Here is a 21,391-nt window from a genome sequence, read left to right as displayed (position 1 = left end):
TTTAATTTGAAACTTTGAAAAGAACCATTTTGGCATTTTGACAGGGGCAGCAAGTTAATCAGTGGGATTCAAACAAGGAAGATGGACAAGATAGACACAGAATTTGAAGACTTTGGAGCGGAAATGGAAGTGGGGCAGAAGTTTGCAAGGAGAGTGTGATGAAAGATTAATGCTTTGAGGAGAAAAGTGATGATGGTAAAGGTGAAGGAGAAAAAGAGTCTGAAAAGGAAGAGCCTATTAATAGCATCCACTAATATGGAAAACATGACTGTTTTTGTCTACAATAGAGGTATGCTACGATTGAAGTAGAAGGTTGAAGACTGTTAATAACAGTACAATAACTTAATGTAATGCTGTATAATGCTCAATACAAAATAGACTTTGAAGTGCAGTGGTTGTACTGACACACTTACGTTTGCAAAAACTATTCAATGGTTTGCCAGATAAAAGGCAGCAGTACAGGTGTTAAGATAATGGCAATTGACAATTCTTTGTTCTTGAAATCCACCCAAGCTAGGCTGTGCTTCAATAATACAACTCATTTAAACATAGCCAGAAACATGAATTAGCTACAGTGTTGGATAGTACTTAGTGTCATTAAGCTTCCTCAAAGTTAACCTTGTGTGTAATTCCATTTTAATTTGAAAATGATTCAACTTAAAAATGACTAGCAACAAAACATTTGCCTTAACCAGGATAAAGGTTAGTCCCTTTCAAAACACTGCTTTTTGTTAATTAACTAAAATTAATAAAATTTATAACTACAATGTGGTTTTCAGTCACAATTGATATCACAAAAGAAGCCAGGTGACATTTGGAAGCTGTTTAAAAACTCTTTTATGTCAATTTCCAAAATAGTTTATAGATGGCTGTAAACTACTGACATATTTACTGTGTTGCAGTGTATACAGTTGTTTAACTTAAAGTAGGTGAGCTTGAACACTTAATTATATTGATTTCATAGGATCAAGATGCAAAGCCAGTTCATGCATGTTACATCCCGAGAATATTCAAGGCCTAAAGGAGGATTTTAAACTGAAACGTTGGCTCCTTTAAAAGCATATTTTTGAATTACAAGTTCATAATGCCCACAGCAGTTCAGGATTCTGACCTATCATCATGACACTACCATCAAATCTTTTAATGTATCTCAAAAACCCACCACAGCCATAACTTCCTCAAGCTTCTGGAATTGTCCTTGTTTAGTCTTGTCTACTGCCACAGAGACACCTGTCCGTTTCTGTAGCTTTGAATTGCCTACAGCTAACGCCTTTCCACTCTTTTCCCTTCACTTTTGCAACAGAGCCATTTGTCGTGCTCCAAACCTGGCTCTTGCTACATTTCCCTGACTAACCTAACACAAACGTCAGAGGGGACCAGCTTACTTATGCCATTGGCTTCAACTCCACAGTTTTTGGACTTCTAACTTTTGATGACAATGATGAAAGGATGACAATATTAAGAATCCCAGTCACATGTTTTGCAGAGGAGGCATTTGTCAAATATGGTCAGTTTTGTTGTCTTGAGGGCAAGGCATATTTCAATTATATTTTGATCTCTCTACAGATGCGGTTCTTTGATTGTTCTGAAATGGATTTGCAATATTAAATTTTATCCTAATTAGACTCCAAGAGAATTAACAATTTCATTTAAAAGCAATATTCTTCAGCATTCGGCAGTTCAAGACAACCTCCTGACTTCAATCAATATGAGATATTATTTGGAACCACACCAGCAACATTACCTTATGTTTGCTTACCAAGTGCTCTGATGTTGTGAATATAAACATTCCGAATCAAATATAATTGCAGCAATTAATCACTCAGAAGCTGACAGATTGAATGGTAAACCTACCGCCGTGCTCGTTTCCAAACATTGAAGTGGTGTTTTACATCAGACCTCTTTAAAAAAGTACTCATGACCCTTTTCCTTCTGAAAGTAGTAACATGCTGTTGGTCTCACACAAGAATTTAGATAACCTTCTCAGCCTTACTATTCGTTTTCGTCCTGTTTCAGGTGAGATAAGGTGATCAAAGTAATATCTACCTTCATAGAATCTCGGGCTCTCGCAAGTTTCTCAAACATAACTATATTGCACTTAAATTCCCAATATCCTTGAGGAAAAAATTCCGTGAAGTATAACATTGTGGCCAAACAAAATCGAGGGACTTTGGACAACTGATCATCAGTCAATAATGAGGGGCATTCTCAGATACAGAGAAATTTCAGCCCAAACGTTTTGTGATAACAACATATCAGTGAATTAGTTTTACTGATGTATTTAGTTTCCACAAGTACTCTTCAGAACCTTTATGTATGTGGTCACATGTAGGCCAAACACTTCCAGTGGCAAAACCAGTGACGCCTATGTTTTGTTTGTTGTTACAGGATAATGGAAACTGATAGTTCACTCTGCTCCACTTACTAATGTATCAGTGAATGTCTTGACTGACAGTTACACCCGAGACTAGCTACTTATTTAGTATTTGAAAGGCACACATGCCATTACAAAAAACAAGAGAGCAGTTACAATTAACTATTAAAAGTACAGACTGTGCCAGGCATAATGGGCCATTTTAGATGTTCAGGTTGTCGACTGTACAGCTGAAAGATATCTGTATATGATCCAAATCTTTAACTGGGCCAGAAATCACACTCCCTATGGACACACTCTGCTCTTCAGGTGAAGATGTCTCCTCCATCTATTGTACAGAACCTCATTTACAAAGATTTGGAGTGTAAACTGCTATCCTTTCTTATGGTTTCTTACCACATAGCGTTGTTTCCTGTGTTATATGATGCATTTGCTTGAGTCTGATTTATGGGAGTATAATTACTCTGAAAGTTACAAATGGGGAAGAGGTTATGTGATTTCACCCAGCACACCTCAGGTTTAGTGGGGGAGGGAGCATGACATTTCATTTCCTTTTAGGTTTGAAAAGCACAACATGTTCTAAGAGAAGGTTGAATTTTGAACTGCTGTTCCCAGCACAATTGAGATTCATGAGCTCAGAGCTGGTACAAAATACAATCAAACATCAAACTAATTATTCAAATCGTGTTCCACTCCAAATTATTTTCGTTACATCCAGCTTCAAAATGCAACTTTCCTCTTGGCCAAGAGGCATGAACAATGGAGCAAGTACAGTTTCTGAGGTTCAGGCCCAGATTAAAAGGATACATATAACAGTAACATGTGGCTACACATATTTATTTCAGTTTGCCATAACCTTCAAATCGGTGAGAAATCGGAAACCCCTGGTCAAGGTGGAATATGTGTGCAAGGGAGGATTGTTTACTTTAAAGACATTTCTTTTATTTCAGTATATATCTATTTGTAAAAAAAAGTCTTTATATACATACATAGTCACTAGAGCAGTTCAATTCTGTACACTCTTTATATATGGAGAACAAACAAACCCAAGGCATTTCTTAGGAATTTATTTACATATATTCGCAGTACCAGGAAGGTCCAAGAACTGAACAGACCTCCATTGCACTTTGGTTGAAAGATCCTAGTTGGTGGTCTTTCTCCGTTGTGCCTTGGCAGCAGCTGCCCCAGGCTTTAGTCACGTTATCCTAGACCTTGGAATATGCCAGTCTGCAGCACTCGGTCAAGGTCATCTCCTTGCATTGGAAGACTGACAGGTTTTGGACAGACCAATAAGAGTCTTTCACCGAGTTGACGGTCTTCCAGGCGCAGTCGATGTTTGTCTCGGTGACTATCCCGGGGAACAGCCCGTAGAGAAGCAAGTCCTGCAACACAGAGCTGCTCAAAATGAACCTCGACAAAAACCATTGCATCTCTCTCCAAACTTTCTTGGCAAGAACGCATTCGAGAAGAAGGAGAAGGAGATGAAGGTGACAGTCTGTGCCCCTGCCAGCCATTTTGAGGATAGCATGTGGTGCCACAGAGAGTCTGAGTGTACGTGAGGCATCTTACCACCAGCCAAGCAACGTCTTGGTGCTTGTTAGGCAATCCTGGTGATGGGGCCATTCTGACTTTGACAGTCTGTTCAGGGAACCACCTGGCAGGATCTGCCCTCTCCTTTTCCCACATGGTCTTAAGAACACTATGTACCAAACAATCCCTAATGGACTTGTGGTCAAAGGTGCTTGGCTTTGAAAATTTTTTCAGGAAGGACAGGTGATATAGAATGCTCCTACTACTTGGAATGTTCCACAGCAACAAGACTAGTCCCATCCTTCACAATCTTGGGGACAGATAGAACCTCAGTACATTGTATCACTTGGTGTTTGCATTGACAGAGTTGATGCAGCCACATCAGTATAACAGTGGCATTGGGTATGTTCTTGCCCCCCTTATCCACAGCTCTATACATGGTGCCCTTGATGACACGGTCCATTGTAGACCTCCAGATGAAGTGGAGTAACTGCAGTGTCGGAGGGTCTGAGAATAGGCCAGACCTGAGCCACATACATCAACACTGAGAGTACCCTCACACCTGATGACCAGCTTTTTATCCACAATGGAGGGATAAAGCCTAGTTAGTGCCTCACCTTGGCGATTCGCTCCTCCCAGGTTTTTGCACATGCTTCGGCCCTTCTGAACCATATTCCCAGCACCTACAGGTAAGCTGTCCTGACGGTGAAGAGGATAAAGGATCAGTCTGCCCAGTTCCCGAAGAACATGGCCTTGGTCTTGCCTCAATTTACCTTGGCTCCCAAGGTCAGTTCAAACTGGTCGCAGATGCTCAGGGGTCTGAGCACTGACAGCAAATCTGAGCAGAAAATAATGATACCATCCATGTACAGAGAGGCTGTGACCTGCGGGCTCCCACTGCCTAGAATAGTTACCCCTTCTCAGGCTCACATCCTTTCTGATGGACTCGGCAAAGGCTTCTATGCAGCAGCTAGGAGAAAGTAAGGACTGCAGTTGCTGGAGTCAGAGTCAAAAAGTGTGGCATTGGAAAAGCACAGCAGCTGGTGAACCTCACACCTCCAACTGCAACAAGGACAGATCCCCCCTCTGCAGTCCTCACTTTCCACTCCACTAGTCTCCGGATATAGAACATTATCCTCCACTATTCCTGCCACCTGCATTCAGGCCCTGCCATCAGAGATATATTTCCCTCCCACTCCTACCTGTGTCCTGCAGGGACTATTGTCTCTGTGACACCTCATTAAGTCTACATCCCCCACCGACCCACTCTCCACTCCTGGTACTTCCCTTGCCGCTACAATAGGTGTAAAACCTGCATCCACACTTCTCCCCTCACCTCTGCCTGAGTCCCCAGAGGAACCTTTTACATACGGCAGGGATTTTCCTGCACATCCAAACACCTCATCTACTGTGTCCGTTGCTCTTGATGTGGCGTCCTCTACACTGGGGAGAAAGGACACCAACTTGCGGAATGTTTCTGGGAATATCTCTGGGATACAGGCGCCAAACAACCCCACCGTCTTGTGGCCGACCATTTCAACTCCCGCTCCCACTCCACCTGCATGTCCTGGGCATCCTCCACCACCAAATCCAAGCCACCGGATGACTGGAGGAAGAATGCCTCATCATCTGCCTTGGGATCCTCCACCCACACAGCATCAACATTGACTCACTAGTTTGCTGTCAGCACCTCCGGATCGTCCATCTGCATCAATGAAATATCCAGCCAGAATGTCCGTCTGGACATAGACAGCAGCAATGGGAGCTGCTGCAGGATGGCCAGCCACTCACTCTGTATTGCTGGGGTGTACACATTAATTAGTCTCAGAGAGCACTTCTATACAAAAAGTCTGCTACGAGGAGGGGTCTGCCTATGAGGAGGGGTCTGCCTACCACCTCCTTAACCTTGGAGATGGTGAAGTTGCCTCCTTGTAGCAGAATCCCCAGGCTGGAGGAATGGCTATCATCTCGCCCGACCAGATCAAAGGCCCATGGGCCCTTAAGCTCGACCATCTCCTGTAGCTGCTGAGGTGCAGTGTCCCGCACTCCTGCAGAAACAGCAAGTCTGCTTTGACATTGGCTGCATAAGTCAATGTGAAACCACATCACGTAGTGGATTTCACGCTACTCATGTTAATACTGGCTATTTTAAAACCCATTTTGAGATTTTACAGAATTACCCATAGACACCATGTTCATTCCCCATGCTCTTATCACCCAGGGGTTCCCTACATGCCATGGTGTGGGTGAATGGTGTAGACACTGTCCGCACAGAAGTAGCTGTTCTATCCCTCCCTGGAGGCATTTCCCTGGTGGGGTGTTGTAGGGGTGAGGATGAAGCCAGGAAGGTTCGGTTCGGAGTCTGACAGAGGGACTGTTTGCTCTGCTTCTGATTCGGAGTGTTGCTGCTCCTGCTTGCCTGGTTACCACTTGGTTCCCGACAGTTGGAGATTGAGTTTCACTGGGTCCCTCATGATTAGATTAGATTAGATTCTGTACAGTATGGAAACAGGCCCTTCGGCCCAACAAATCCTCTGAAGAGCAACCCATCCAGACCCATTTGTCTACCCCATATTTGCCCCTGTCTAATACACCTAACACTGTTGGCAACTTAGCATGGCCAATTCACCTGACCTGCACATCTTTGGATTGTGTGAGGAAACCAGAGCACCTGGAGGAAACCCACACAGACACGGCACAGGGAGAACATGCAAACTCCACACAGACAGTTGCCCGAGGCAGGGATTGAACCCGGGTCCTTGGAGCTGTGAGGCAGCAGTGCTAACCACTGAGCAACCATGCAACCCAACACAGTTACTAATTTATTTTATCTACTCTATAAAATCTTGATGTTTTCGAAAAGGACACTTTTCAAATCAGAGAAATTGGCCACTGGAGCAACAATGTTGTATTTTCAATGAACACAATCTACCTGAATGGAGACAACAAATCTGCAACGTTTCCAGAGACTGGCCACATGACCCAGTTTGTGGGTCTGAAAAATTTATTGGTTGTGAGCACGCTCAGAGAAGCCCTTCTACAGGATAACAGTCTCTGTCCACTTTCTATTTTTCTGAATCCACTCTCATCAACGTTTCTGAGGTGACAATTCACTGGAAGACCACATCGCTGTAATTTAAGGGTTATAAGAGAAGTCAATCTACATGGTCTCCCTTCAAGAAGAGAATGTAACCAGCTATAACTGATCCAAGAAGAAACCTCAGTGACAGTAGCTTGTGACTGTGGCTGCAAAGGGAATGCTGGAGAAACTTAGCAGATCTGGCAACACTAGGGGAAGGAGAAACAGTGTTAGTGTTTTGAGTAGAGTATGACTCTTCCTCAGAAGAGAGATTTGCAGGACAATTTGTGAATAAGTATTTTTTTCTGAATCCAACTATTCTTTGGCCAAAGTGCTTTTAAATTAAAGACTGCAGAGTTTGATATCTTTTGACAGGCTTCAAGGGGTCTATTTGTGTCTGCATGTTTTTGTTAGTTCTTTATTTGTTAATTCGTGGAACTTGGTGGAACCCTTGTCTCTGATACCAAGACATATGGTGACAATATTGCCTTCATTTTTAAGAAGTCAATCTTTGCTGTCACTAATACAACAGTGGGATAAGGAAAGGAGTCAGTTCACCTCTCCCAACCTGCTCATAACACAATGTAGTTGATGCAGTGAGCACGGGTTGATTAGTTCAACAGGATTTGGTTTGGGTTGCGATAGACATCGTAGAGGTTTGGGTTAACTTCGGGCTGACCATGAGACTGCTGGAATTGGCCATGCTAAATTGCCCATAGTGTTCAGGGATGTGTAGGTTTGGTGCATTAGTCAGGGATAAATATAGGGTAGGGGAATGTGTCTGGGTAGGTTACTCTTCGGAGGGTCGGTGCAGACTTGTTGGGCTGAAGGGCCTGTTTCCACACTGTAGGGATTCTATACATTCTATAACCTGCACCATTAAACTTCGCTGATGTCCAACATTTCCATGTTGGTGTTGGTAGTGGTGGGTGGGGTGGGATGGGGGGGAGAGGTACTCCTGCCCTTCTTCCCCAGGTGTTTTGCCTGTTTTTTGTTAGTGGCCATCCCTCTGCATGTCTTCATCACCAGAGGAGCTACTGCTGTGTTCATCATGCTGCTACCTCTTTCTGTTTGCTGTGGGTCTGTGGGGCTCTGATGTGTTTTCCTTTTCTCATTGTTCCTCACCAGTGTCCACTCCCTTCAGCCTTCGCTTTCTCTTCTTCCTCCATTAAGTCCATCTGTTCAGGTGGAGGTCGAGTCAGTTGCTGTGCCTCTGCGCTGGCTTTCTTTTCTTCCTTTCCAGCCTCTCCTTCCTTCTGGGTGCCCCTTATTTCAGTTTTCCTGCTGAAGGCTGGCACCTTGCTGTCCTTTGGGGGTCAATGACTGGCATTGCCACTTCCAGCCATCTGACCATATGTAGTGACCCCCAGACTCTTGGCAGTTCAATCTCTTCTCCTGCGATCAAGTTCTACAGGACTCTTTAGACTGCACCCAAATGCCTAAATATCTGCACAATTTCAGCTTTTGTCAAACTTTCACTGAGCTGTCACTGGATTTCTCTGAATTACTGTCCTTTTCAGCTGTTTTAAGGAAATTCTACTTGTAAGCTTTCTTCACCCTACTCTGCACCAATCTGTCAAGGACGTTGTGTTAGTCTTAATGTTTTTCCATTATATGGAGCCACCATTCCTGAAGAAATCAGCTGATCCCTAACTGCCTGGAGTTGCTTAACGGCAGCACTTGTGCTATCTGGATCTACTTCCTCTGCTGCATCAATCTCCTAACTCCAAAAGGCAATCAACTGATGAAGGAACAGCACTCCGAAAGCTAGTGCTTCTAAATAAACCTGTTGACTATAACCTGGTGTTGTGTGATTTTTAACTTTGTCCACCCCAGTCCAACATCAGCACCTCCACATCATAACTCCTCTCCCAGCTAACATGTAGATTAAATTGAAACCAAAGAACCTTCTTACACTCCCAAATCTTGTTGACAACATTGCCCTCTCTGAACTACCATCAACTTTTAGATTAAATACCACTCATGCAGCTTGTTCTTTAATCTGATGAAGTAAGTGAACTTTTACAGCTTTCCAGAGGTCACTGACTGCTTTTAACTAATTTAGCTTTAAATCTCTAAACAAACTCTCTTGACTGTTAGTACTACAAGTAGGATAGAAATCATATCTCCAGCTCAGCAACCCCACTGTTGTGTTTTATCTGAACCTTCCAGCCGTTAACTCTTCCAGCATCACAATATCAACCTTTTAAGTATATTAGACTTTATGAATTTTCAGTTGCATGTCTCCCATTTTATACTGTTAACTTTTATTCCCAAAACTAACATTTATATGTCAAAACACATGAACCATGAAATAGATATTTGTAACACATGTTTGCATGTTTTTAATCTGGTTATTTAGTCTATATATGATTTCTTTGATCTAGGTTGCCCAGCAAGTTAGGCTTCAGGCAGCAAACATGTTTCTTGAATAAATATCATTGTTACTCACCAGTGTCCAACTGGATCATGTAATTGGTGGATGCCAGGAATTACTTCTTGTAAAGTGCTTCCTATTAGGTTTGTGATTCGGAGCTATACCAACGTATTGCATGACCTTACAGCTTGATCATTGAATCTCGTTTGGTCTGTACATTGGAACATTGTGGCATCAAATTTTTAAACCTTTCTTCAGCACCCAAACTCCCAAAGAGGGAACAATCAGAGTAAATGCACATTATTCTGATATGTGTTCTAGGTCATAATTCGAACTCAAACCCCAATATCAATTTGTTCGTTTGAGACTAACCAAGAATGCAACAGGAGACAGTTTGGCACAGTAACTCAGGAAATGATTTGGAGATGCCAGTGTTGGACTGAGGTGGACAAAGTTAAAAACCACACAACACCAGGTTATAGTCCAACAGGTTCACTTGGAAGCACTAGCTTTTGGAGTGTTGCCCCTTCATCAGGTGGTTTTTGGAAATCCAGCTGCCTGATAAAGGAGCAGCGCTCTGAAAGCTAGTGCTTCCAAGTGAGCCTGTTGGACTATAACCTGGTGTTGTATGATTTTTAACCTAACTCAGGAAACTTTACTTAAGTTATAAATAATACTAATCAAACAATTACTTTACGGGCAGGTTAAAGGTCTTGATTTCTTAGTGCATGTAAACACTCTGTCTCTGGTCTCTGGTCTCTCTCCATTACCTCGATGGTTCTCTATTTCCACTTTGACATCTCTTTGACATACAGTCATAGAGACGTACAGCATGGAAACAGACGCTTTGTTCTAACTCATCCATACCAACCAGATATCCTAAACTAATCTAGTCCCATTTGCCAGCACTTGTCCCATATCCCTCGAAACCGTTCCTATTCATATACCCATCCAGGTGCCTTTAAAATTCTGTAATTGTACCAGCCGCCACCACTTCCTCTCGCAGCTCATTCCATACATGCACCACCCTCTGTGTGAAAACATAGCCCCTTAGGTCCCTTTTAAATCTTTCCCCTCTGACCTTAAACCTATGCCCTCTAGTTTTGGACTTCCCACCCCAAGGAAATGACCTTGCCTATTTATCCTATCCATGCCCTCATGATTTTATAAAACTCTATAAAGTCACCTCTCAACCTCAGACGTTCCAGGGAAAATAGCCCCAACCTACTCAGCCTCTCCCTAACCTCAAACCCACCAACCCTGGCAACATCCTTGTACATCTTTTCCAAACCCTTTCAAGTTTCACAACATCCTTCCTATAGGAAGGAGACCACAAGCCGCAGCATGACCAATTCCATCATTTAACCTGACTGGCTTAGATAAAGCAAGGCTTACTTCTAATTGGTTTATGGAACATATGACCAATCTGTAAGCAATTCTTAAGTGAGAGCTTAACTGAAAGCTCCTCTTACTATCCCCTGACTGGTTCCTTGTGTTGTCAATTATCCATGAGCCCAACCTATTCATAAAGTAATGTTTTGTCATGTTATGACCTTTTGCTAATATAAAAGGATAGTTTAAAATGTTCTCTACCCCTTTGTTTTAGAAAAGGGAGACATGTTCAGTTAAGTTTCAATGATTGATAATCCAATGCTTATGCCTTAGTTTTCCCTAATTGATGAAGTTCCATTAAATTGGACACTTGCCACTTACCATTCATGCTTTCTTAGAAGTCACTGAATAAGGTATATTTCTGTCCATGTGTTTAAATGTCTGGAAAGAATTTTATTACCTTTTTGTTAAAGACAAAAGAAATAGTATAAAAAGTTGCTTTTAACATCAAAATTATAAAAATATAACAGAAGATCGTAAAATATTTATCTAAACAAACTACACAGAGTGTATAAAAAAGTGTAATATACTTCAATACTTGGTCATGAGTGATGAGAACCTAAAGGATTATATAATTCCCAGTTTAAACATTCAAAGTTAACTCTTATACAAAGTTAAAAATCACACAACACCAGGTTATAGTCCAACAGGTTTATTTGGAAGCACGAGCTTTCGGAGCGACGCTCCTTCATCAGGTGATTGTGGAGACATTCTCTGAATCATTCGACACAACTACCTGACGAAGGAGCAACACTCCAAAAGCTAGTGCTTCCAAATAAACCTGTTGGACTATAACCTGGTGTTGTGTGATTTTTAACTTCGTCCACCCCAGTCCACCATCGGCGTCTCCAAATCTTATACAAAGGTCACCTTTAGTCAGAAGATTCTGTTTCTTTGTTAAAAGACAAGGAGCACAGCTGTGATTATAGTTTTTATTTCAGTACCCTCCTTTTAACCCTCTTGGCCAATGATAAGAGTCTAATGACCTGAGAGTATGTAGGTGTTCTTTCTTACTTGGCCTTGAGCCTGCATATTCTCACAAGTATGAAATGGCAATGAGCCAAGCAGGAGCCCTTTGGCCTTGTCTGTACCTGTGTAACATTAGTGCCTTCCATCCATTTGCAATCTCATAGTGCATTTCATTATCAGATGAGACTAAGCAAAATCACATGATATATAAGTACTAAAATAATATGACATTAGATTAATCAAGGAATTTACTTTAATTGTTAGTTCATGACTAAACTAAATCAATCACCAAATGTTAATTTTCCTATTAATCCTAGACTGGCTGCATGTGATCAAGCTCTTATTGATAGGTTGGCAGATTGTCCCATTGGTAACACAGTGTCCTTTTCATTCCTCAACATAGCATAGGTATGATAAGGTCATGCTCGGCAAGTCGTGTAAGCTTAGCTCAGTTAGTCTCTCATCCCTGAGTCAGAAAGTTGTGGATGCAATTCATACTCAACAGACTGGGGACAAATGACATCTAGGCCGACATCAGTGAGGTGCCATTGAAATGAAGTAAAATGCCATCTTTTGAATGTTAAAGCAAAGCCCAGACTGCCCTGGCAGGTGGGCATAAAAGATCCCACAGGAATAATTTGAAGAAATACTGTACAGTTTGCCCTGGGATCCCAGCCAATGTTAATTCCTCAATCAGCACCACGTAAACAAATTAACTGGTTATTGTTACATTGCTATTTTGGGAGCTTGCTGTGCACAGATTGGTTGCTGGATTTCCAACAATACAGGAATAATTATATTTAGAAGTATTTCATGACTGTAAAGTGCTTTGATACATTGACTAGTACCAAAAGATATTATTCAAATGCAAGTTTGTTCTTTCGTATGCAATGCTTTTGGCTTAGCAATGTCAAATTTTGTGTACCATGGCACACAAAATACCTAATGGCATAAAACGTGTTCTGTACTGATGCCAGCATGACAATATGATGCATATGTCTATGCCTGATAGGGTGAAAACAAATTCTGCTGGTACTGGTGCAGTGCTTTGACTGGCTAGAATCAGACCCACAGCAGAAACAAAGACTCAGTGAAAAAGCAACCTTTTCTGCATGCCAGGTAAACAGAATGTGATGGTCTTATTTCATCTTATCATCAGCTATGGGAGACTGTGGGAAGTTACACTAATCTCCTATTGTCCACAAATGGACAGTAAGCATCTCTCCTCACTAGAGCAAGGCAATTGATCATGAAATATCTTGAGGAACATAACTCCACAAGTATGGGGCAAAGTAAAGAAGCTGGTCTTCATGAACAATGACAGTCAATATGAAGGATTGAACCTGTGCTGGGACATCATTCTACATCATACAGTCTAGCGAACTGAGCTTATCAACACACCAGACTTCAGACTGCTGTCTATATCATTATAGAGGAGGGTTTTGCTTGAGTAAAGATATAACAGTAGCATCAGCATCACTTACTACGACTAAGAATTAAGGTGGTTGATTTTGTATCTTCACACTGTATGTTGGCAAACAGTGTGTTTGAGTGGAAGGAGTCAGATATGAGCTTTCCTTCCATAACAATTCGCATTTTTTTATCTGATGGAGGGGTAAATTCAATACAATTGGAAGATTTAATGGGCCCCCATAACACAGACAATGAGTGAGGCCAGCATCCCCATCAGGTATAGGTATCCAGCTGGAGGTTACATTCAGAGCTAGAGCACCCACCTCCATTTGTGCTGATGTAACTGCCTAAGGTTCAAAATCTAGTTAATATTCTTTACATGAATAGTAGGCACCCTCTAGTGTCCCTTGGTTGAAATAATCAAACCGTTTTTGCTTTTTGCAGCGTATAACACTGACAAAGAAAGTCCATGGGCTCATATTTATCAGAGGCTCACTAGCAAAGCATGCTAAATGTTCACTTGATGTAAAATATTCCATTTTCCTAATTTCATTTGCATTTATAAAATATCTGTGGTCTCCCGCTTTCAATGAGCTAATCTGAGCCTTCAATAAATTCTTACTTACATCATCTTCTTCCAACAGAAATTACAAGTTATCATGCAGGAGCAGTGAGTAATTAGGAAAGCAAATTATATGTTAGCATTTATTAAAGGGATTGGAGTATAACAGTGTAAAAAAAACCTATGATAATTGTGTCAGACTTTGGTGAGAACACACTGATATGACCAGGTGAGAAATAGTACAATGGCTCCCCTCTCTGTCCATCTCTTGGTTGACTGTTTTTTGAAAAAGGAATTTGCTTGTCCCTGAAATGTGTCTTTTAACTGTTGTGACTGTAAAAGTTGCACCAGGTAGGTTTTCTGGTAAATTTTCAAAGAAAAGGGAATTGTGTTTAATTTCTGTAATACCCAATAGACAAAAATAATAGAATAATAAGAGACAATAACTCAAAAAATATAACTCCAGCTCACATTCAAAAATGTACCTACTCCCTCACACACACAGAAGAGTACATTAGAGGAAAGGAGAGTAGTTTCAACAGATTAAGAGAGTCCAAAATAAAGCCAGTGGTTACGGATCCTGTGAGTTGGTGTGTTGAATGATTCCAGGACTTGTTCCATGATTGTCCTGGATTCTGTGTGGGACAAGTTAGAGGCTTGATGGACAATCGCTGATCTTTCTTCCGAAGCCAGCAGTTGATTTGTTGAGGTTGAAGAGGCTGCCTACCCTGTTTAACTGATACAGATATGGTACAAGGGGTAGAGACAATGAGTTCTTCTCTCTTTATTCCTTCAAACGGGTGAGCAAGAGTGTAATTGGTCCACCCTTTTCAACCTGTCCTTGGTCAGTTTCATTGCAACAAAGAAATGTTATTTTTAACGTGCAGTTGTATCACACTGCAATTAAACATAGTATTAGTTAAAGTTAAGAAACTAATTACAAAGCTTTTTTAAGTGAAAGAAGAAGAATTTGATTACTTACTATCATCCCAAAATAACAAAACATATCAAACACACACACACACACACACATTCACACAAACATGGGTAAAGGGGAGTGTTCACTACAACAAAAATATGAAGAATATGCAGTTTAAGAAGTTCTTAAAGTCCTGGAGTTATTATAGTTGAAGCTGAACCATGGCTGTTAATTTGATGTCTGAAGCCCTCAAGAATAGCAGAATTTGTAGAATCTTTGACGTCTCGGTAAATTAATATTTATATCCTCTGATGTTTTATCTCCAGCATTGGCTTTTGAAAAGAACAGGGAGAGAGAAGAAAAGTAGAAAGAGTCTTCTCGTTCTTGCTGTTACTTGCACCTTAAATATAGTTTACCTGTGTATTCCCATGTCAGGAGCTATGTTCTCCAAGCTGAATAATCTGCAAACAATTTCCACCCCAGAAAGTGAAACTTCAAAAATGTCTACATTAAAATCGGAGTGGAGGGGGGGGAATTGTTATGCCTGATGGAGTTTCAGTGTCTTTTGATGAAATATCAACTTTAGTTCAGAGTTTGCTTATCTCACCTGTGTTTCATGAGCTTGTTTCAACCTGGATAGACAATGACTGTGATTGTCTTATGGCAGTGGTTTCAGTTTTTTAAAAATTATTTTGAGCTCCTGAAAGGTGTCAGGTATGATACAATGATGGATATTGAAAATTAGTCGTCCATATTTTATCATGATTGTGGTACTTACCTACTCACTCATTCTGGAAAAACAGTTTCCTTTTAAAACGAAGAGTTAGCTTGCTCCCACATGACATCTGTTCACAATCTAGCCAGTTATTCTGTGTCTGAAGTTGATTGTCACCATTGTTGTGCAAATGAAAGGACAAGTTGTCAAGAATGGCGCCAAGACAGCAATGAAGAGGGCATCAGTGAAGAGCGGCTAGAAGAGGAGAAAGACAAAAAAGAAAATTACTCCACCTACATTGACAAAATGATGAATCTGATTCACACCTATACCAGCATGTCCTCCAAGGCCATGAGCAGCATGAACTCTTTCGACAACAATATTTGCGAGCACATTGCCAGGGAGGCCTATTACAAGAAGCACAGCACCATCAGCTCCCGGCCAATCCAGACTGCTGTGTGCCTTCTGCTGCCTAGGGACGTGGCCAAGCACACCATGTTGGAGGGACCAAGATGGTTACCAAGTACACCAGCTCCAATTATACAGAACGAAAAGCTAAGTATGGTCACAGTAAGCTGGCAAACCCTAATTACAGGTCCATGCTTGCCTGTTGTAGAGAAATGGAGTCAGAAAGTGTGGCGCTGGAAAATCACAGCAGGTCAGGCAGCATCCGCGGACAGTGGACGTCTCAGGCATAAGCCCTTCATCAGGGAATTGTCTGAGTGATGTCAGGGTGGAGACCCTTACCAGCTGAGGTCCAATATTTAATGTGATGAGTTGATCTGATTGATATGTACCCTACTGAATAAACAGCCTATGCCTGGATGTCTATGAGTTGTTCAGGAGGTGGGCTGTTCAAACTCATTTAAACTGATGTTTCTGATTGTCCCCTTCTAGACAGTGTTCCTTTCTGATAGTTTTGTCTTTTGCAAAGTGAGGTTGTGTAAATGTTCAGCTATATTAATAACTGCTGTTTAAGTTAATTCAAGACACCATCATTCTTTTGAAAACTTAATTTGTGACTTCAGTTCATAAAACATGATGCGTAATGAAACAAAGGATAAGTTTGTCTGAGAGTGGAGTGATGATTCTGGGATGAGAGGATTGACCTGTAATCGAGTAGACTAACTTCATAGCTCCTACTCTTTGGAAGATTTAAAGCTGTTTTTCTGCAAATGTATAAAATTCTTAAGTGGTTCTGCAGGGCAATTGGCAAGAGAATTTTTTTTCCCTGCTGTAAAATCTCGAGCTCATAACGAGGGCTCAGCTGAAAAAGAGGAAACATTTCTTCATCCAATGGGTTGAAAATCTTTGGAATTTGCTGTCCCAGAGAGGGGCAGCAGTTCATTAAGGAAATGGAGGTCACTAAAGTTGTGGATATTGAGGAAATTTAGAGACTTGGAAATACTGTGGGAATTTATAGCCATGGAAAGAGATGAATGAGGATATTACTGAATATTTGGATCAAGCTCAAATGGTATCCTGCTCCAATTTCTTACACTCTTACATTCTTCTTCACCTGAATATACAGAGTTATTATTTCACATCATACATATGTTATCCAATAGCACATTCTTTCTAAAAATTATTCTTGGGATGTAGGTGTCACTGACTGGACCAAGTATCACATCCTATCAGAGGTCTCAGCACTGCTAACCTAATCAAAGGCCGGCAGCTTCTGCTCCTAAAGTCCTCTGGTTGAGGCCTACTCCTTGGGGGATCTAACAGCTGAGGGTAAGTTATTTTCTCTTCTTCTTGAGTGAGGGGCTCATGGAGAGACTGGGGTCATGGCGTCCGATGCAAGAACAGCGAGGTGCCATTAAGAGGTAATCCTTAACGGCACCTCACTGGCAACCCCAACTTATCAAGCAGGATGTCACGCTTTCCCAACAGAGAAACCAGTCACCTTTCCCAGCCGCCAGGAAAACGAGTGATCGAGAAGGGGCAAGTTGAAGCCCTTACGTGGCCATTAATTGACCACTTAAGTGCTTTCCTCAATTGCTGGTGACTTGAGGAAGTTGCCCAATGACCTTCTTTCCTAGCCCTTCATTACTGAGGTGGTGAGAAGGGGTGAACTTCTCTCCAGGCCTAACGTGCCCCATTTTCTATCCTTCTCACAACCTCTGTCATCATCTTTTCCAAGGAAAAGAAAGTAAAGCCCTGTGTTTCCATGGTCTGAATAGTAAACGTTGAGAAGAAACTGCAACCATGAGCTTTTTAATGCTGATATTAGATTAACTCTAGAACATGTTCATAGATTTATTGAAGTTAATTGCATTTCTAATGATAGTAATAACCTGATTATTATCGGAGGCTATTTCAGTGAGCGAATACATGTGTACAGATGATGCTTCACAACAACAATGCACACTCATATAAAGAAGGTACTGATATGTAGCTTAGAATTTATCAAAATATTCAACTCATTGTATTCTGCACTGAAGTTTTATTGCATAAATCACATAATCCTTCAGGTATGCAGAACATTTTAATGGATTCCGATGAGCTGTAATAACATCTCGATTTTATTCAGTCTACTTGTTGTCTTGCCATTCTCTGTCACCATTACCTTATTACCATTGTCTTTGGAATCACTCATAGCAGTCATACCAGGTACATTCCTTTCAATCCGATGATGATCTACATTTTAAGTTAGAGCTAATCTTTTCTGGTATGTCACAGCACTTGTTTTCGGAGATATTTTTCAGGGTTCACAGTTTTCCTCCAGACCTGAACTTTAACTGCCAGACATATCACTTCTTATCAGAACATTCATTCACCACACCCTTTAGGCTGTGTTTCCTCTGTGTGGCAAAGTGATTCTCAGTTGCAGCATCTCATGTTATAGAAATCAACATCGCTGTCTCGTGATCTTTATTTGTATCTTAGTCTGTCGCTAATGTACATTAGTCAAATTCCTTTTAATAATGGAATTTAGGAATCTATATTTGCTGCTCGCCATCTACACATTCTGTGACTGCTCACCATAACTATCCTGGTTAATCATTATATATTTCACATTCTTGACATACTTTAAATATTGACAAGGAAAAGGATGACATTGCTGTTTAGGAAGACAAAGCTATTTTAATCCAAGTGTCCCCACCTCCACAGTTTATATTGGGATCCCCCTCAGAACACAATACATACTCTATAAGAAGAACCGTGGATACTGTAAATCAGAAACAAAACCAGAGGTTGCTGGAAAAGCTCAGCAGGTCTGGCAGCATCTGTGCAGAGAAATCAAAGTTAACGTTTCAGGTCTGATGACCCTTCCTCAGAACAATACATACTATCCTTTTCAGAATGGGCTCATACAGGCACACTGAGGCTCAGAGTTGCTAATGGGCGAACACTCCACTCCAGGTTAAGTTTGATGTTCCTGGACCTGGGGCAGGGAGTGAACCAGCAGATGGAGCACCTGTGCTCGACACAAGACTCCACCAAGCGAGAGAGACAATTTTCTTCAGGGGACAAAGTTTGGTGTAAGAATCATAGAAATAGTCCTGCATGTGTAAGAGGTCAAAATGAGGTTAAGACCAGTGAGGTATGAGGTTCAGGTAGGCGTGATGGTCCTGAACAGGCACATGGACCATATGAAAGCCATAAATCCATAAACAGAGCCAAACATGCCCTACCCCTCGTAACAGTCGGAAAGGCTGTGGTACCCATGGGTTCACCTTCTCTGTCAAGCATTTACAAATCCTCAGGACCAGAGATGGACATGGTGGATATAGCCACCTGGACACCTGTGCTGCCAGAAGAAGAAATCCTACTGATGTGCTCCTGGTGCAAGAGGCAAGGTTACTGTGTGTTAGGCACTGCCTGTATTGGACACCGAGCCATTGGGACCTGATCTGTTTCTAACATACCCCAGGAGGCTCTCCAAGATAAAGGACCAGCCTATGTCCTTGGGCTCAGAGAGGGTGGAATGTAGTGATTATAACAAGGTCAGCCAGCTGGACATCATAGAACATGAGTTCCCTTTTGGGGCGATCAGGGAGCCCTGGCTGACAGAGATTCTGGCACTCTGACACTTGGCTTTGAAGAGGCAGTACTAAAGTCAAGGACTATCCATGTACAAATGAAGGGTGACTTGGCGACGAGATACAGGCCTCTGTGTAGTCATTTCACTGACACTGGGAGTAATGCTGAGATTGCTAACTTTGGGGTCTTGTTTGTTAACTTACTCCCTGGCTCCTTGTATTCTGCTTGTAGTACCCCATCCCATTTTACTGATGTTATTGGTACTAACACAAGTGATGAATTCTGGCTTTTCTCCTTTCCCTCTTCAGAGTTCCTGCAGTCACTCAGTGACATTCCTGATATTAGCACAAGCGAGGCAACAAATCATCCTGGAGCCACCTCTGCAGCTGTGAAAATGCCAATTGGTTCCTCTCACAGTAGCATTCCCTTTCACCATCGCTCTCACACTCCTGGAACCACAGACTTGATACTTGCTTCAATTCCCCGGGAAAGCAAATCCCACAGCAACATCCAAAATGGAAAATCTGTTCGAGTGCGAGATGGACCCTGAGTACTGTTGCATTACCTGACTCCTGCTTTTTCTGTGTCTGGCAGTCATTCATTCCCTTTCTGCCTGTGTATTCTTTGATACTGTGGTAGTATCCCTGCATCTGAGTCAGGAGGCCTGGGTTCAAGTCTCACCTGTTCCAAGTTGATTTTAAAAAATTGGTACAGCTGTGCAATATCTGAATGGAAACAGTTCAACTTTCATATAAACCCATGTGAGCACCTGCCTACAGTGGCGTTCGTGGTTGCTAATGCAACCTGTAGCCACCAGAGGGCGATGAGCATTAAAAAATGCATTTTAATTCCCAGACCTGGGACTTGAACCTACAACTTTTTGATTCAGAGGCAAGAATGTCCCCAGTTAAGGCACATTTGGACTACATTGAGCACTGGTATTTGCCTTTAGGGGGCACTGTAGCACCAACATTGTTGCAGAAAAATCATTATTAAAGATGGTACCAAAATTGATGTCATTGTTTCAGATTAGGAAGGTTAAAAATCCTTGTTAAAGAGAAAGATTTGTCTGAATGTTGCATTGATTGTACGTTATTTTGCTCCATAAATATAATTAAATTGTATAGAACAAAATATTATTGTTACGTTAAATGCATGTTTCCACATGAAGCAGACTAATGAATTATAATAGTCATCTTGAATACTCTTGAACAGGCAACTAAGGTAATTGTTTTACAACATGATGATGGTTTGTATTGGTTGATGTGCTATTTGGACTGACAGACTATAAAATTCAGTTTAATGGTTTTCTTTAGTTAAGCATACACAAATATTTGAGTAGAATGTATTTAGAAATAACTTGTGGATTAATGTTTATGATCAAAACTCTATAAAAGGTCAGAATCGGCAGGTGAAGTTATGTTGTTGATTGTTGATGCTATTGGGCCAAAGAAATAGCAAAGCCTCACACAGATTATTACTATCCATCCATCTTTGCTTTCTGAGCATTTAGCCAGCAGTTATTACCTGTTTCCCTTTTGTGAAGACAGCCCCATGGGTAAGATAGCAGATCAGTACAAGACAGAATCTCAACAAGAGGAGCAAAGGATACATTATTGAGGCAAAGGAGTAAAATATACTGATCTGTCAGGATAACCACTTGCTGATTTTGTTTTATCTGCGTCATGGAAGTCTATCTCTCCACCTGATGCAAAGTGACATGCCCGAAAAGTAGGGACAGCCCTGAATGGAAAGATGCACAATTGTTGTTTACAAGGTCTCTTACAGATGTGCTTTGTTCCTGCAGTAAACATCTTCTTTCATTATAATCTCTGCATTAGTCAGACCCCACTCTAACATTATCATTGTTTAACTCTTTAGTTAGAGGTTCAGATATTGTTTTTAGAACTTCTACAGTTTAAATATCAGTTGACTTTTAGATACAGAGCAAATAGATTTTGGAAGAGTAATACAGCAGTCAGCTTGTGTGTGCAGTAGGAGAGGTTACTGTGACATTCACTGAGTATTCATCAGCTTCACCTTATATCTTGCAAGTATCATTGTGGTAAAATGA

This window comes from Chiloscyllium punctatum, chromosome 49 (genome assembly GCF_047496795.1).
Source record: "Chiloscyllium punctatum isolate Juve2018m chromosome 49, sChiPun1.3, whole genome shotgun sequence".
NCBI lineage: Eukaryota > Metazoa > Chordata > Chondrichthyes > Orectolobiformes > Hemiscylliidae > Chiloscyllium > Chiloscyllium punctatum.
The sequence above is the reverse complement of the archived record's forward strand: the minus strand, read 5'-3'. Positions refer to the sequence as shown.